The 16623-nt window shown below is 43.3% G+C and overlaps 1 protein-coding gene across 8 annotated transcripts in view; it reads right to left on the bottom strand.

The window, feature by feature from the left end:
* ZBTB37 (zinc finger and BTB domain containing 37) overlaps nt 1-16623 on the bottom strand; it is a 189167-nt gene that overhangs the window by 82468 nt on the left and 90076 nt on the right. The gene's annotated exons all lie outside the window — the stretch shown is intronic.

A 16623-nucleotide genomic window follows, 5' to 3' on the forward strand; every position in this document is an offset into this window, starting at 1 on the left:
TTGGCACCGCAACTGACATTTAGGTAGAATTGCCCCATCCATGGAAGAAACTAAGGTTACCCTCATCCTTAAACCGAATAAAAATCCAGAAGAGAGCTTCCTACCGCCCCATAGCCTTGATTAATATCGATGCTAAGATTTATACTAAGATCCTGGCGAACAGACTTGACGCCATCCTCCCACACTTGATGCACCCCGACCAGGCTGGGTTCATTAGGGGCAGGCAAACCGCTGACAATATTAGGCGAGTGGCCCACATAGTTGAAAAAGTGCAGAAAATTAACACTCCCACGGTCTTGGTGGCACTAGACGCGGAAAAGGCTTTTGACCGCGCGGAGTGGGCCTTTCTGTTTCGGGTAATGGAAAAGATGGGATTTGGGGGTTAGGGGGAGTTTGTGACGATGGTACGGGCCAATAACCAAGTCCCCACTATTAGAGTGATGGTGAACGGGGCAGCCTCTCGACGGGTAAACCTGCAGAGAGGAACTAAACAAGGCTGCATGCTTTCCCCAATACTCTATGCGATCTATCTAGAACCACTTTTACAAGCATTCAAGGAGGCTACGGAGATACAGGGCATCCCATTTGGAGGAGAGCAACAGAAGGTCACAGCTTTTGCAGACAACATGCTGCTCATGTTGACGGCACCAAGGGAATCACTTCAGGCTAGCGTGACCCTGCTGGAGACTTTTGGGGAAGCCTCAGGAGTAAAGATCAACGCTAACAAGTCAGAGGTTCTGAACTTAACACCAAGGGCAAAGGAACGGGATAGGCTGAAAGAGAGCACTCTCTTTCTGTGGAGTCCGGGAGGGATTCGATATTTGGGGGTGTGAATTACGGCAACATTAGCAGGGTGGTACGCGGCAAACTCCCCCCCCCACTTCTTAAGGCAATTAAGAGGGACTTCCAAAGGTAGAGAGATCTTAGGGTGTCATGGGTGGGGCGGAGAGCCGCGGTCAAGATGGTCACACTCCCACGGCTATTGTATTTATTCCAAGCGATCCCGCAGCCGGTCCCGGCGAGCTTCTTCAAGGAGTCGGGAACGCTGACCAAGGGATTTATTTGGGAAGGGAAAAGAGCCAGGGTGGGCGTCAGGCTCCTGATGGCATCCAAGGGGGAGGGAGGTCTAGCATTGCCGAATTTTCGGCGATATTATGAAGCACCACAGCTCGGGCATTATAAGGGAATGGTTGAAGGGAGAGAAAGGTATGCAAGATAAGGTATGGGTGAGGATGGACAGGGCGGTGGCACACCGTAAACCTAGACGAAGTGTTGTGGCTCCCTAAATCGCATAGACCCCGACATCTTTATGAGAGTTCTATTTTCAAACTTATGGCTGATATTTGGGACAAGCTGGCGGGTCCTAAGGGGATTACCACATTTCCGCCCCCCTGTACCCCATTTTCAGCAATGGGGACTTTACCCTAGGTTTGGAGAAAGGGGCCTTTGCGAAATGGCGGGAAGGAGGCTGTAAGAAACTGTGTGATATGTTCCGAGGAGGGGAATTGTTATCATTTAACGACTGTAAGAGGGAATTCGCAATACAAGAGGTTGAAAGGCTACGGTACACGCAGACACGTCATTGGGTACTACACCCAGGGGTTAGAACGGCGGCCACACGAGAACCAACGCAATTTGAGAGATTCCTACTCACTAATGATGGAACAAAAGGCCTCATTTCCAACATTTATAAAATTCTAGATAGCGCAAATGCAGGCACTCAATGGGCTTATATGCGGGAATGGGAATGGGTCCTAGGGCGTGAGATCAGTAGGATAGAATGGGAGAGGCTGTGGAGGAGAATACCTAAATTGGCCAAGGCGTCCCAATTACAAGATATTATTCGGGTGACACTATACCCCTGCCCGGCTCCATAGGATATACCCAGAGATTTCGGGGAAGTGTTGGAGGGGATGTGGAATGGCAGGTACAGCGGAGCATATTTGGTGGAAATGCCCAAAGATTGGACCTTTTTGGGGAGAAATACAGAAAGCACAGTAGCAGGCCTTTGGCCTGGGAGATGAAAGAACGCCGGCACAAATCCTCTTAGGCCTTCGAGACGCCTCGGGGGCAGGGGCACCTAGAGGAAGGGAGAAAGCAAAAACTATACTGACTGGCGGCTATGCTGTTAATAGCTCAGAGATGGAAGGGCCCTGAGGTCCCTATGTGTCAAGACTGGCTCCGGAAGATTTGGGAAATTGTAGCTTTGGAATGGGCGACTTATGCCATGAACAATAAAGTGCAGTGCTTTTCGTCGGACTGGGGGGAAATATTAAACGTTCTTTAGGGTGATGTGGTGCCCGCAGCGCTTGAGACTATTGGACCTACAATTAATGTGGAGTGACTGCCCGGTAGGATGGCGATCTAAGGTGCTAAAGCTCATTGCCATGCGGGGAGGGGAGGGCGGGGGTGGGGTGGAGGGAATGTTTTTTTTCCTCTGTTATGTTGCAAAATTCAATAAAAGGAGTTAAAAAAAAAAAAAAAAACTATAGACCCATCTCTCTTATCAACTCTGACTATAAGATATTTGCTAAAATCCTGGCGAAACGTTTAGAAAAATATCTTCCTAAACTTACACACACTGACCAATCTGGCTTTATTAAAGATCGCTATGCTTCATCTAATACCATGCTCTTATTTAATATTCTTTCTCACTCCCAAAATCCTGACTCCCCCCTAGCCCTCTTGGCCCTTGACACAGACGAAGCCTTTGATTGTGTATCCTGGACCTTCATGTTCCATTCCTTAAAATGGAATGGCTTCTCTCCTTACTTTATTAATCTGATCCGGGTCCTATACTCCTCTCCTAACACTCGAATTATCATTAATAATTCTCTCTCCTCTTCTTTCCAAATAAAAAGGAGGCACTCGTCAAGGATGTCCCCTCTCGCCCTAATTATTTAACCTTGCTCTAGAACCCCTTCTACAATGCATCAGAACAAACACCAACATCAAAGAAATCTCCATTAATAAAATAGAAATAAAATGATCTGCTTATGTGGATGACATCCTACTTTATCTTTCAAATCCTGCCTCCCCCATCCAATATCTACTATTAATTTCTTCATTGTCTCAAGCTACAAGTTAAATCCAACCAATACCTCATTATATGGTATGTCCTGGAAACCCTCACACATTAAATATTTAGGCCTTTATATTGCCAAAGATATTCTGATCACTATTACCTTCAACACCAACTTTATAATTCAAAAAGTAACAAAATGATCTCAGGATGGTCCCCTCTCTTCTTATCTTGGTGGGGTCGTCTTGATACCACAAAAATGATGATCAGCCCCATAATCTTCTACTCTCCATCTATGAACCCTGCAGCAATCCATACTAAATTTTTACAAAAAAAAAACTTGACTCCCTTCTTAAATTCTTATGGAACAATAAAACACTGCAAATTGCTATCAACAAACTAAAACTTCCTAAAGTTTTAGGCAGAGTTACATTTTCCAACTTTCAATTATACAATAAAGCCTTCACCCTAAAACTAGTATTTATTTTCTTTATTGGTTTATGGTTTTTAACAAAGAAAAACCTTTACAAAATCAGTAATAAAGAACCATATATATCAAATGTGGTGAATAGCATTTACAAAAATAGCAACATTTCATCATGGAAACTTTCTAGTAAAACCTCTACATATAGAATAAGGGGAACAAGATGAACACATAATCCTAGACAGTCATCTGCAGTTATTTCTTTAGTCACAATAGGAATTAGATTTCAACTGCACAAGTCCACATGTGTCTGACAGAAATCGAACAATTGCAATCTTAAGCCCCACAGAAGTACCATGCAGCATTTCCCGGCAAGCAGATTCCAAGAAAACTCTCCCTGGATCCAGAACAAATTTCACAAAACTTGCAATACGGTGAGATCTAATTGAAATACATTCTAGTAGCAAATGCTTAAGAGTTTCTTTCACTTCATTTTTACAAAACCTAAACACAAAACATCCACCCCGTTTCCCAGCTCGAGCCTCCATTATTTCTCCAGTCAACAAGACATTAAATCGGAATCTCATATATGCATTATGCCACATTGGGTCCGGGAAACGTACTAAATACGTTTCTGGTAAACCCAATTTCTTTGAGTGGGACACCAGATGACTGTAAAATTTAGTCCCAGATACAAGTTGCATAGTTTCTTCCCAATCCAAATATTGCATTAATTGTTTAACGAGCATTGGGTTTTGGAAAAGAGTAACCTCATCTATCCCTAAGATCCCCAAAATACCTTGACATTTGGCACTCAGGTCCAGCATAAAAATCACACTCTTGATTGCCCAGTCTTAGCCCGGTGCCTAATTTGGTATACATATTACTATCAGTTTCCAAACTGAGTTTCCTGTATAGAGACATTCTTCGCTAATTCACCAAACAGGCCAAAGATTGCAGGCCTTGCTCATATGTAAGAGCTACTAGTGGCATGCACTTTGGTAAACATATTAGAATCGCTCACCAGATTTTTGCTTCCATCAAATTCATATCAATTTGCATTTTAACAAGGTATATCTCTAGTCCATAGGACATTTTCAGAATCACCTTTAGCTTACAAAAACGTACAAGTGGAGACAAAAAGTACTTACAATATATCCCCACCACTTTCCTCATCAGGGATATAAAGCTCCCTGCCTTCTCCAGCAAGTAATACAGCTAAGAGCGTTTCCTGGGTTACTAAAAAACTGTGAAACCCAGGTATCTCATTGAGGAACGAATTGCGAGTTTCACTTTATTCAAGAACCAGCTATGTGAATGACTCTTTTGCGATAACTCAAGCGCATAATCATAGATTTCCCAGTGTTTATTACTAGACCAACTGATCTCATATAGCTGGAGAAGGCCATTAAGAGGCGCTGGAGGCCAAGCGGAGTACAGTAGATTAATAGGAAGTCGTCTGCGTAGGCACACCAACCTATTTTCCAACCCTCTATTTTTTGAGAGACAAACACAGCATTCTCCAAAGGGACAGCAACGTCAGCAACAGAGCTTAAATAAAGTTAGGGCAAATATGCACCTATGACGCAGATCATTTAAAGTGTCAATCACGCATGAAAAAAGTCCCTCTCTATTTAAACAAACTTGTATTTGGGAACCTTTGTGTAGGTGGAACAAAAGGGATAAAATTTCCCATGGTAATCCCCATGATGATAGTTTAGACCATAGCAGCGACCTATCAACAAGATCGCACGCTAGAGAGAGATCCAGCACTGCTATGTATATTGGAGAGGCATTTTTAGTCCATGACTTTTCTCGCATAAGGGCAATAATTAGACCTCCCACCTCTGTCCCGACTGCTTTACGAAATCCAAACTGATACTATTGCGTTTACTTCCACCCACTTAAGTTTGGCCAGCACAAGCCCAGCAAAGATTTTAGAGTCTGCTTCTAATAATGCAATGGGCCTATAATTTAGAGGCAAAGTCCTGTCACCCTTTTCATAGATGGGAACTATGTACGAAAGGTGCCAGGTGTAAGGGATACATCGGGAGATTAGTACATCCAAGAATAGCATGGCCAATGATTTTGCCCAAATTTCAGGGTTCGCCTTTAATGTTACATTCGCCAAAAAGTTAGGGCCTGCTGCTCTTCATGTACTAGATGTTTGGATCGGTATTGTCAGATCACTTATTGAGAAGTCTAATTTCCATACATGATCAACCACCGAATCAGTCAACTCGTAACTTATGTTTCTTACCACATATAGATCATTAAAACGCCCTTTCCAAATATCCTCAGTGATTGTATTGGATTGATCTGACATTTGAGGAGACTCAATAGAATTAATTAGCTGCCAAAATTGGTGGGCAGAGCCCTCCTTCAAAGCCGACAGCATCAATTCGTTATCCGCTTGTAACATAATGGCCTTGTGCCGTTGCACCAATTTTTCAGAGATTGTTTAAGCTTACGGATGCTAACTTTCTTTATAGCATCAGGGAGGTTGCTCTTCTGAACTCTTCTCATCTCCTCTTTACATTTGTTTTTGCAAGCTTTTACAGACGGATCATATACGTGCTTGTGATAGACAGATAGGGCTTTTTATTTGGTCTTTAATAGTTTTAGAGATCAATTCCTTCACATAAGTGGGAAAGTTTGAATGAGAGAAAATAACCTTTCTAGATTCTATAGTGTTTTGATTAAAATCCGACACAAAGACCTTATTTACTTTTTTATGTTATAACTATGCCAAATAATAGGATTTTGTGCATTATTTATTTCTAAATTTGAGGACATAACAGATCGAGAGGGAAGTGACATATTGATGTCTAATGTCACTTCTACAAGTCTATAGTCACTCAAAGAGGAAGGTTGGATTTTGAACAAGTGACAGCAATTAAAAAGAGCATGAAAAAAAATATATAGTCAATAGTAGAGGCATATCGTCCAGTGGACCATGTATGAGGGTCTAGGTGTGGTTCTACGATAGAATTGACTGAGGAAAGACCCCAGTTCGCAAAAAGGGTGCATCATAATTGACCATGCAAAGACTTTCTGGAAGATATAGGGGGCCCGCCCGTAATTAGTATATTGCCATCATCCACCAGTCCGGTTTGTTCTGTAAAGAAACCGATGACATACCCATATCGGCATTTAAGTTGCCAGCTATCACTAACTGAAGTCAGTGGTATTTTAACATTTCATAAAGTAAAACAAATAAAAACAAATAAATAAAAAAAGAAAAAAAAGAAAATTGCCATTCCAGCTGCCTTTACTTTTAATGTTACTGCCAGAGCATTCGGCGGAAGACAATGGGTATCAATTATAGAGTCCCATACTGCTTTCAACAGCGATTAGGAGGCCACCCGAAGGACGTCCTTAAAGCCTAACTTGCTAACGATTGCCGGATCTCAACCCCATCCAGGTGAAAGAATTTAGTCATCCATGACTCTTGTATGCCGATAATACTGCTTTTGTTTAATCTTTCACACAGAGAATTTCAATGAAGAGAGGTGAGCACAACCGCGTGAATTCCAAGAAGTTAGCCTAATTTCACAGGGTTGGTTAAAGTTGCAGAGATTTCCGCTGAGATCTCGAGTCCCGTAGGTTTCGGCCTAACCATTGCCAACTGCTCTGCTCGTCCCCTTTATTCAACACCAAGGGCAGCGTTGTCCCAGACCTCATTTCATCCCCTCCAGGATTAGCTAACCCCCTCACTTCTGGCTCCTGATTAGGCAACATCAAGCCTGGGCTAAAAATGAGAACGTCATAGCCCAATCGATTGAATTGTGATATTTCTGACAGGATTGCTTCATATACTATTCTAGAATGCAACACCAGTCTTACGTAATCGTACCTCTCAGGGCGAATAAAGTCCATCAGTTTCACGTCAGTAGAAAACAGGGATCTCATTGAAGAGAGCTAAGATTCTACTCCTGTTCAATGAAACAGGGCCGCCATAATCAAACGGATGGTATAATAGAATACTGGGAATGACAGGGAATGCGGAAGCCCTCCAACAGACGTTCTTTAGGTCACTCTGGAAAACAGTTAGCCCTATTTCTAATTGCGTCTTTCTTTGTTGTGGGGTCCTCTATTACTTCCCTAGAAGAGCTCTTCCAACATACCTTTCTCAGTATTGCGCCAATGACTGGTGGCCGAGTCTCGCTTATGGGCTTATTTTCGTTTTGTATGGCAACCTTAGTGGAAATTAGGCCCGTTGACGTCTGACTTGCATTCACTGGTAACCTATTCTCTCTTTCAGTACTCATGAGACGAGTGCACTTGATTATACTTTGTTTCAGAAACTTTAGTTCCAATAAATGCTTCAAGTGGTAAATTATTTTGATAGTCCGCTACATTATCAGCTGTGTTTAGCTGCAACTCAGGCCTTACTGACGGAACATGGGGTAAGAGGGGGAACCTTATTACACCTGGGAACTCTGCTTGTTCAGAGCAGGAAGTGCTGACTGCCGACAATTCCTTCCTCTCACATATGGTATATTAATCACAGATTGGGAGGTTTCCCCTTTGGGGTTTATCGTAATAGTAGGTGGAGGCACAGTGTCTAACAGCCTGTAATGGCGAATCTCAGGGTTTATGCCCCTCCTTTCGAAAAATGTTACATCTCCCAGTCTGGTCATGGCAGGAGTTTTGCTTTACCGAGAATATCTCAGTGTTCGCAGTTTTAGGCAGGATAGATGCGGTGTTGAGACCTCTTCTAATCGATTTCTTTGAGCCTTTATGTCTCATTTCATCTATGAAAGTGTTAAAGGCCATGACACCCGCCCTCCCACCCCCCATCTATCCGTGCACTTTGGTCCCATATAGGTTTTGATTACGGGTGTGTTTTTTTAGTTCTTTTTTGTTTGTTGTTCTGAATAATGTTGTCAATTGGGGAAATATGCGTGCACTCCCGATTCTCAGGGCGATCCCACCTAGGGCTGGGACAAGTTGGTGGGCGGACCTGTGGGGTGTTGGGCCACGGACAGGGGCAAGTTAGTAAGCGGACCAGAGGGGCAGTGAGCCAGTAGGTCCTTCCTCTCCCCAACCCCCATGGGCTGATCCTCGCACAAGGGCCTTGTCTGCGGAGCACGATTACCATCCCAGGAGGGTATTGCTTCTGTATGTTTGCCCAGATGATTTATTATATCCTTCAGATGTGCAGTCTGTACCTGGAGTTCACACAAGATCCCCGCAGAATCACACAACAATCCGTCTGATGTCCCCCGCTCCTGCACCGAGGGAAGAGAGTCCTCCTCCAGTTCTGCAGTTCCCATCGAGTACTGCAATAGCTTGAGGAGTTGAAACGTCGGAGGCGTATCCAGAAGTGAGCAGTCCTGATTGCAACAATTAACTATTTTTAAATACTATGAACCCCATCTTGAAAACTCTCCTGTATGGATCAGTATAGAAGCCAGTATTATTTCTCCACTTTCCCTTTCCCACTTCTTAATTACATCCTCATGGCATAATATTACTTCCATTTCCTTCACTGCACTTTTTAAAATCCATTTGGAATAAACTCCCTACCAATTCTTTCTATGAAACCAATAGAGGGGACGTCTTCCTCTGGTTCAATAAACACAGTTGCTCCAAATCTCACCTCACTGCTAGCTATAGATGGTACTCATCAAACAACAAATATATCAAACAATTACTCCACAATTCCATAGAAATCCCCTTCGCTCAGATTTGTATACAATACAAAATCCCTGAATCCTATCTCCCCTTTCACACATCCCTTCTCAAATCAATAACTATATCTCTGCCTTCATTGATCCAAAAATCTCCTACCCCACTTCTAACATTTTTAACTAGCAATCCTTCCATTAGAGCAGCCAAATGATATGCATTCCTAAATGATCCAATTATCTCCCAATCTATTAAACTCTAGCATTATAACACAATGGGAAATGTACTGGAACTTGCAACCTACCTCAGATTTGTGGGCCCAAATTTGGAAACTGTCATTCTACTTTAGTTGCCAATCTTACCCAAACCCATTTATTCATTCTACACCATGCTTTCCTTAAGCCTCTACGAATTGCCAAAGTTGCTAATAAACCACTCAACAATTGCTTGTCTTATGAATCCAATTCAGATTTTCTTCATTTTATTTTTAAATATAAATATGTTTATGCTTTTTTGACACAAATGTGGTCACGTCTGCAAATGATCTTTCATTTCACTGAACCTTTTGTCTCTCTCGAATCTTATGATTGGTTCTATTGTTAACCCGACAAATTGACAAATTGACTCTCCTACATTATTTAACTTGTTTAGCAGTATTGCTTTTCATAACATTACCTACAATTGGAAGAATTCATCTAATTTATCTTGTAATGTCTGGTGGAACTATTTGCTCCACTCATCGGATTGAAAAATGCCATGCATTCACTATTTGATTTTTGCACAAATTTAACAAAAAATTGAATGCATTTGATCATTATCTTAACAATCCTGATTAAGCATATTAAATGTTTGATCGTTGATGCCTTCTCCCGACCCTTTCCTATTGTCTCTCTTTGTTTGTCTCCCCGTTTGTCTCAATATCTATGTAGTTAAATATTCATAATATCATACTTACCTTATTAACTTGTTTTTTTATCAATCTTTATGGGTATAATGCTCCAAGAGAGTATAATTGATAAAATATTTAAATACTTTAAATAATTTGACGGAGAAGGGGGCAGTGTCTTTCTGAAGCTTGTGTCTGCTTAGAATCACATGCTTTGCATAGTCTGCCATCTAGTGGTTGGTGCAGCGTCTTACATATTGATTTTGGATTAAAAAACAAGGGGTGTTGATGGGGGAATAAATGTAACAAATTCTGCCCTAGGTGTACGGGTACCCAGGACCCCTCAAGCATCAGTGTGCTCGGATTGTTGTTTTCCTGGCATGCGTATAGTGATGCCACCCTTTTTCATGTGTGAATGCACCCTTCTGCTCCTGCGTGGGGAGGATGGGTGGATGCATGTGATACTAAGCAGATACAAGCTTCATAAAGACTATTTCTGGTAAGTAATATTAGTCTTCGGAGCTTGTGAATCTTCTTAGATTCACATGCTTCACATAGATTAGCAAGTAGTATTTATTGAAGGAGGCGGGCAAGCTGAAGGACTTATCAAATAAAAATTCTCCTGCCTCATTTCTGCTGTTGATTATGAATTTATGCCGTAGAGTTTTGTGAATGTTTGTACTGGACACCAAGTTGCCACTTTACAAATGACTTCCAATGGTACCTTTGCTAGGAAAGCAAGGGTTTCTGCTATACTTCGTCTGCAGTGCACCCTTGGTGTGTAAGGCAGTGTTTTGTTAGCTTTAGAGTAGCACATCTGTATGCATTTAACAATCCACCTTGCAATAGTTGCCTTGGTGACTGCATGTCTTCTTCCCGTTGCGATGGACACAAAGAATTGTTGCGTTTTCTGTATGCCCTTTGCTTTGTCAAGATAGTACACATTACTGCTCTTCGAGCATTAAGAGAACCTGTTCATCTACTCTGTGAGCCGGCTAGACAGAGTACTTAACACCCGGGATGTGATGCGCCTGAACGGATATGTTCATCTGTATGCAGCAGTACCAAATGTTTTGTATCAGGGTGGATAGATGATTTGAAGTCCTACCCTGTTTGTTGATATAGAACACTGCAGTTGTGTTGTCTGCCTGTAGGAGGATGGTCTTTACCTGTAGGGCATTTGTGAAGGAAAGTAGCACGTTCTTTATTGCTATGAGCTCTAGCCAGTTTATGTGGTATGTTTTTAGTTTGTGCTATTGGGTGTCGCTTCCAACACCTATAAACCGAAACTGTTGCATTGCAGTACAGATGGGGAGGCATACGAGGAGGGACACAGAGGAATGCCATATGAGGAGAGACACACAGTCTCGAGGTGGTGTTTAGTTATGTGCCCAACCATTGCCTGCCAATGGCCATGCTAATCCCTATGGCCATTAACACCGATTTCTGACTCTGCCCGCCCAAAACACCTCCTCATGGGAACTCTTTGAGCTCGCTTAATCAAGCCCTACCATCAGACTTTGCATTCAAAGTGCCTGCCAGTGTTTGTTCAAAGCAATCATCTGAGGGTTAATGACTTAATTTGAGTTGTAAACATGAGACTGGTATAATAAAAATGTCTTACCAGGCCTTTCTTCAGCCATTCGATTTATATGCCCGTCCTTCACTGAAATCCTGTTTCATTTTTGACTTGTGCATACGTTTTAAGCTTTTGCCAGGCACTGCTATCAGATGTCCAGGTATTCACACAATTTTACACCTGCTACCAACAATGGGTAGGTATTACCACTAAGGTTGTGCCTGGCAAGTGCCTTTCCCATGCCCATAGAAAAGCCCAAACAGTTGGCATTGCCGAAGCTGGTTTGTTTTGCTGTCCATTTCCCCTGGGCAGCGAGGTGAAGGCGATATGCTGCCTATCCTGCCAGTGATGCGTCTATTATTGTGATTTGTGTCCGTGCGGATACGAAAGGTCTTCCTATGTTCATGTTGCTTGATGACCATCAAAGGAGACTTTTGTTAACCTTTTGCCAGACTACAAGTACATCTTCCCACTGACCCGTTTTTGCGACCATCGATCCACTAGCCACTGTTGTAATATGTGCATTCTTAGTCTTTTTTGTGGTATAAAGAATATATAAAATGTCACCATGCTAGGAATCTCATAACTTCAGACTGATAACACTTGGCATAGTTTGAAAAGGGGAACAAGTGTTTGTAAGGAGTGTACTCTCTTTGGTGTTGGGCATGCTGTGGCTGTTTGAGTGTTTAAAACTGCCCACAGAAAGACTTTCTCCATGCTTGATGCTAGGATCTACTTTTTCTCGTTGATTGAGAAACCTAGGCTGTGTAACAATTGTACGGTCTGCCGAGTGTGCGCTAGGCACTCTTGTGCATCCCTTTCCATTACAAGCCAACTGTCTAATAGGATATACTGGTACTGCCTAATGGCATAAATGTGCTACGATCACTCCGAGCACCTTGGTGAATACATGAAATTCCAAAAGGTAGTACCCTGAATTGGTAGTGTTTGTTCAGTACTTTGAACCTGATGTATTTTCTGTGACTTTGGAACACTGAAATACAAAATGCATCTTTGAGATCTAATGTTGCCATGAAGTATCCCTCCTTTAGTAGGGGTATGACTGCCTGCAATGTTGTCATCCCGATTCTTTGGGGTTTGACATATCGATATCCTTGTCTTAGATCCAAGACTGGTCTCATTGATTCATCCTTTTTTGGCACTAGAAAGTAAACCTGGTCTGCTGGTCTAATTCTACTGCTCCCTTTTGTAGTAGTTCTTGCATCTCCTTCAGTGTGGGAGGATGTTTCCCCTTTTGGGTAGATGATCAGACTTGTTTTTTCTAAAAGCTTGATGCAGTACCCTTTCCTTACAGTACTTAAGACCCACTTGTCTGATATTATCCCCTCCCATATGTGGGCGTATGTTTTTATACAACCCCCTAGCAGGGTTGTATGGGAAGGGACTGATATTGGGTAGTCATTTGTTGGCAGGGGCTGTGCCTCTAGATGCCGTTCCTCTGCTACATGCATTTCCACTATGTGGTGTGACCTCTCCCCAAGAGATGGGGGGAATGGGGGGAAAGGGGCGGAAGAGTCCCTTCTCGTGAGGCTAGGCAGGTGAGGCCGCTACCCAATAGTCCACCTAGGGGTGGTTTAATGCGGGAGGACCTCATGGGGAGGAGACGAAGATAAGGAAGAACACAGAAAACACAGACTGCTCCCAATAGTGGTACTAAAATGAGGTGGCCCCGAGGAGGCATAGAGATCAACCCGTCAAAAGACCAAGGGACAGCCCGCCCCTCAAGAATGGGCTACAAAGTACAATTATAAACTATGGACAACAGTTGTTGTTAATCCCAGAGCGGAGTTCAGCTGCCACGCCTGCTGGGAGAAGCAACAGACACAGAGTTTGGCGCTGGAAATTCAAAGTCTGGTTGCCGACCCGAGGAGAAGAGAAACCGAGGACAACGGCGGTCGGTCGTGCGAGTTCTCACAGGGTTCTGCTGGTGCAGACCCATGCATTATACCAAGGACGAGAAGACTTGTGCGACCCAGCAGCTGGAGACGCTGCAGAGCAGCAGAAGCAGATGGGGAAAGCCGAGCCAGCCGAGAAGTCGGACCACCATCCCTGGAAGCCCCGGTGACATACCAAAGGTGGTATGGGAGACCCGAAGGGGACGCAGGCATAAGACACCAGCAATTCTTGCCTGGCTTCATTCTTGGCATACCGCTGACAGACTCCTTAACGGTCGAGAGTGCATCCAACCTCCTCATCACGCTGGGGAAGACAAGCCCACTGGCCACCAGGGAACGGTCTGGGACCCTGTCCACAATAACAGTTGGAAAGAGGAGACCACTGGCCATACAAGAACGTCATGGTACCCACACAGAAGTAAACTAAAGCATAGAGGAAGTCTTCTTTATTATAGTGGTGGAGATAAGTCCACTAGTTACAAGAGACGGGTCTGCGATCCACAACATTAATGAGCGAAACTCTTGAGGGTCTCTTCCTCATCACTGTGGTTAAGATGAGAACCTTAGAGACCAGAGAAGGGTCTTGGATCCTAACAAGATTTGGGACATTGTTGAAAAAAAGTCACAATAGCAAAGTGTGTCTCAAGAAGTGAGAAAGAACTGTATCAAGCAATACCAGGAGAAGGTAGTAATTCTCCTGGTATCAAATCAGATGTTTTGAAAATAACGCCAGGGGAAGGCAGTCATTCCCCCTGTCCTCGTGTTGAACTGTACCAAAGCAGACCAGGAGAAGGGAGCCATTCCCCTGGTCTTATTGGAAATTGTACAGAGCCACACCAGGGAGTCCTTCTCCTAACGAGAACATTGTGTAAAGACTGACTGAAAACCACAAGCCAGGGGACGGAAGTCATTCCCCCTGGGGGGACATTTGTTTTGAGAGAACAAATTTGTTGAACCCCATGCAAGAAGCAGGAGAAGGGAGCCATTCTCCTTGAAGAAGAAACTTTCTGTTAGTTTACCTTTTTAGTTGCAGTGAGAAGGGCCGAAGTAGGTTTTGACACAAGACGGTGGAATTTACTTTAAGAGACATTCTGAGAGACCCTTTTAGTCTTCGTTTTGAGGCAGGGAAACCCTTCTTAGAAGTTAGGGATAATTAAGGCTCCTTTTACCTAAAGAAATAAAATTCTATAACCAAAACCATGCCACCTTTGTCTGGATCCTTCTTTGACACCCTTACAGTGGATGGCGCATAGGTGAAAAGTGGGGCTACCCTGATGAGTGTTGTTGGCTAGGTGCCAAGTAGGATTAGCTCTGGAAGTGCTGCCTACCTCGGAAATGTCCTTTCTGCGGGAAGGATCTCCTCGAAACCTGGTTGAAACCTTTAAGGGTATCTTTTAGCTTTTCTAAGGTTTTGTCCACCGCTGTCCCAAATTCGCAATCACCCTTGACTGGTTTGTCCAGGAGGTTGGCCTGCGCGTCAGGTTTACAGCTAGACCCTCCAAGCCAAGTATACCTTTTTGTAGGATTGACAACCCTGTAATGATTCTTCCCACTGTTTCTGCAGCATCCAATGAGTTTTTAATCACTGCGTTGAATGTATTCTTCCCCTCTTATTATTTTAACATTGCTGATCTAGTTGGTTCTTTCCTTTAGGACATCTTAATGAAATCAGTCTTTTTGTGGTTCTTCAATGTGTATGCTAATTCTCTTTCCTGCTCTCTTTAATAAGTCAGCATATAGCATTTGGTCCTTCTTTGGAGAGGATGAGGTTCAGTTATTTATGGGGATGGCATGGTACATTTCTCTGGGTCAATTTCTGTGTTCTCATGCTCTTCAATAATATCCTCAGAGAGGAGCTAGGTGTTACGTGTGGCGAGTGGCAGAGAATCTTGTCGGAGCAACTCTTCACATCTTTTCAGCATTGCCTGCAATTATGCCTGGTCCCTTTAAGGAAACCCTACAAATCATCCAGCAAGCGCAAAGCGTGGGCGCGAAGTGAGAGCCAAGTGTGTGGTGTTCGGTGTTTTGGAGGCTCCTGATACCACCATCTCCACTGATACGGTCACCATTATCGGATTAACACCTCAGAGTTATTCCGAGAGCTCCTAAAAGTGAGTATGGTCGAGAGAAATGACTGAGAAATTGTGAATGCAAAAAGTAACAGCTGAGAAAAACTGTGCAGACTCCTATTCACTCATTTGTATAGTTAATGTGTCAGGAGTACGGGAGGTCTTTGAGCTCTGCACTGAGTATTGACAACTCTGTACACTATAAACGTGGAGCATCGGAAGATAAAGAATTACTCCTTTAAGACGTCGCTGTTTAACTCTTGCAATTAATGAAGGACTGAGTTTCGCTAGAGTCTAAAGAGCGGCTTTGGTCTGTTGATTGCCCATTTGTTGCCCATCAGGTGTAATTCTTTTCGGCGGATCTCCCACTCGCTCTACTACTAACGGCAATGGGCAATCGGCAATTGATAACCGAAGCACTCACTCTAACTCGTTCAAATTGGTATCGCGCAAGGAGAGGGCTACAGAGCGGTTCTATTGAATGATAGAACGACAGAACGTTAGAAGGGTAAACAACACTTCCATAATATAATAACGAAAGAAATCTTGATGCAGAGTATTATTTTTGATTATAAGGAAAGCATACAGGACAAAAAGGATATAATCATACAACGATAATTTGACAGAATAAAATAAAGTGACAGTATAAAGAAAGGTGAAGTCGGATTTTATTGACTTCCTTTCTGGGGTTGCTAGTATTTAAGTTATAAAAGGGTGTTCGTGCAGTGTATTGGGAGTGAGGAGCGGGAGTTTCAAGTAATTGAATTCAAAGCTGCCTGCAAAGGTGCAGAGTCCCCCGCAGAGCGAGAGTGAGTGGATTTGATTACTTGGTTGTACGATCATCCAAAGGATTAGTGCACTGCTTGTATACTGTCCGTGTTTACGTGAGCACATTTGGCACTAGATTAAGTCACTAGAAGCTCCCGCGTTTTGTGTCTCCCCACCAGCTGTGGATATCTCAATGGCGGCAGGCCTGCGGACTAAGACTTGTACTTTTATGGAGCTCCCAAGGGGGGGAAAGGCCTAAGGCGCCCTCAAGAGAACAAGCGCAAGATGCAGAGAGGACCATGGCTAAAAATCCTGGCGGCGGCTC

This window comes from Ambystoma mexicanum, chromosome 1q (assembly GCF_040938575.1).
Source record: "Ambystoma mexicanum isolate Mex_15411 chromosome 1q, UKY_AmexF1_1, whole genome shotgun sequence".
NCBI classification, from domain to species: Eukaryota; Metazoa; Chordata; class Amphibia; order Caudata; family Ambystomatidae; genus Ambystoma; species Ambystoma mexicanum.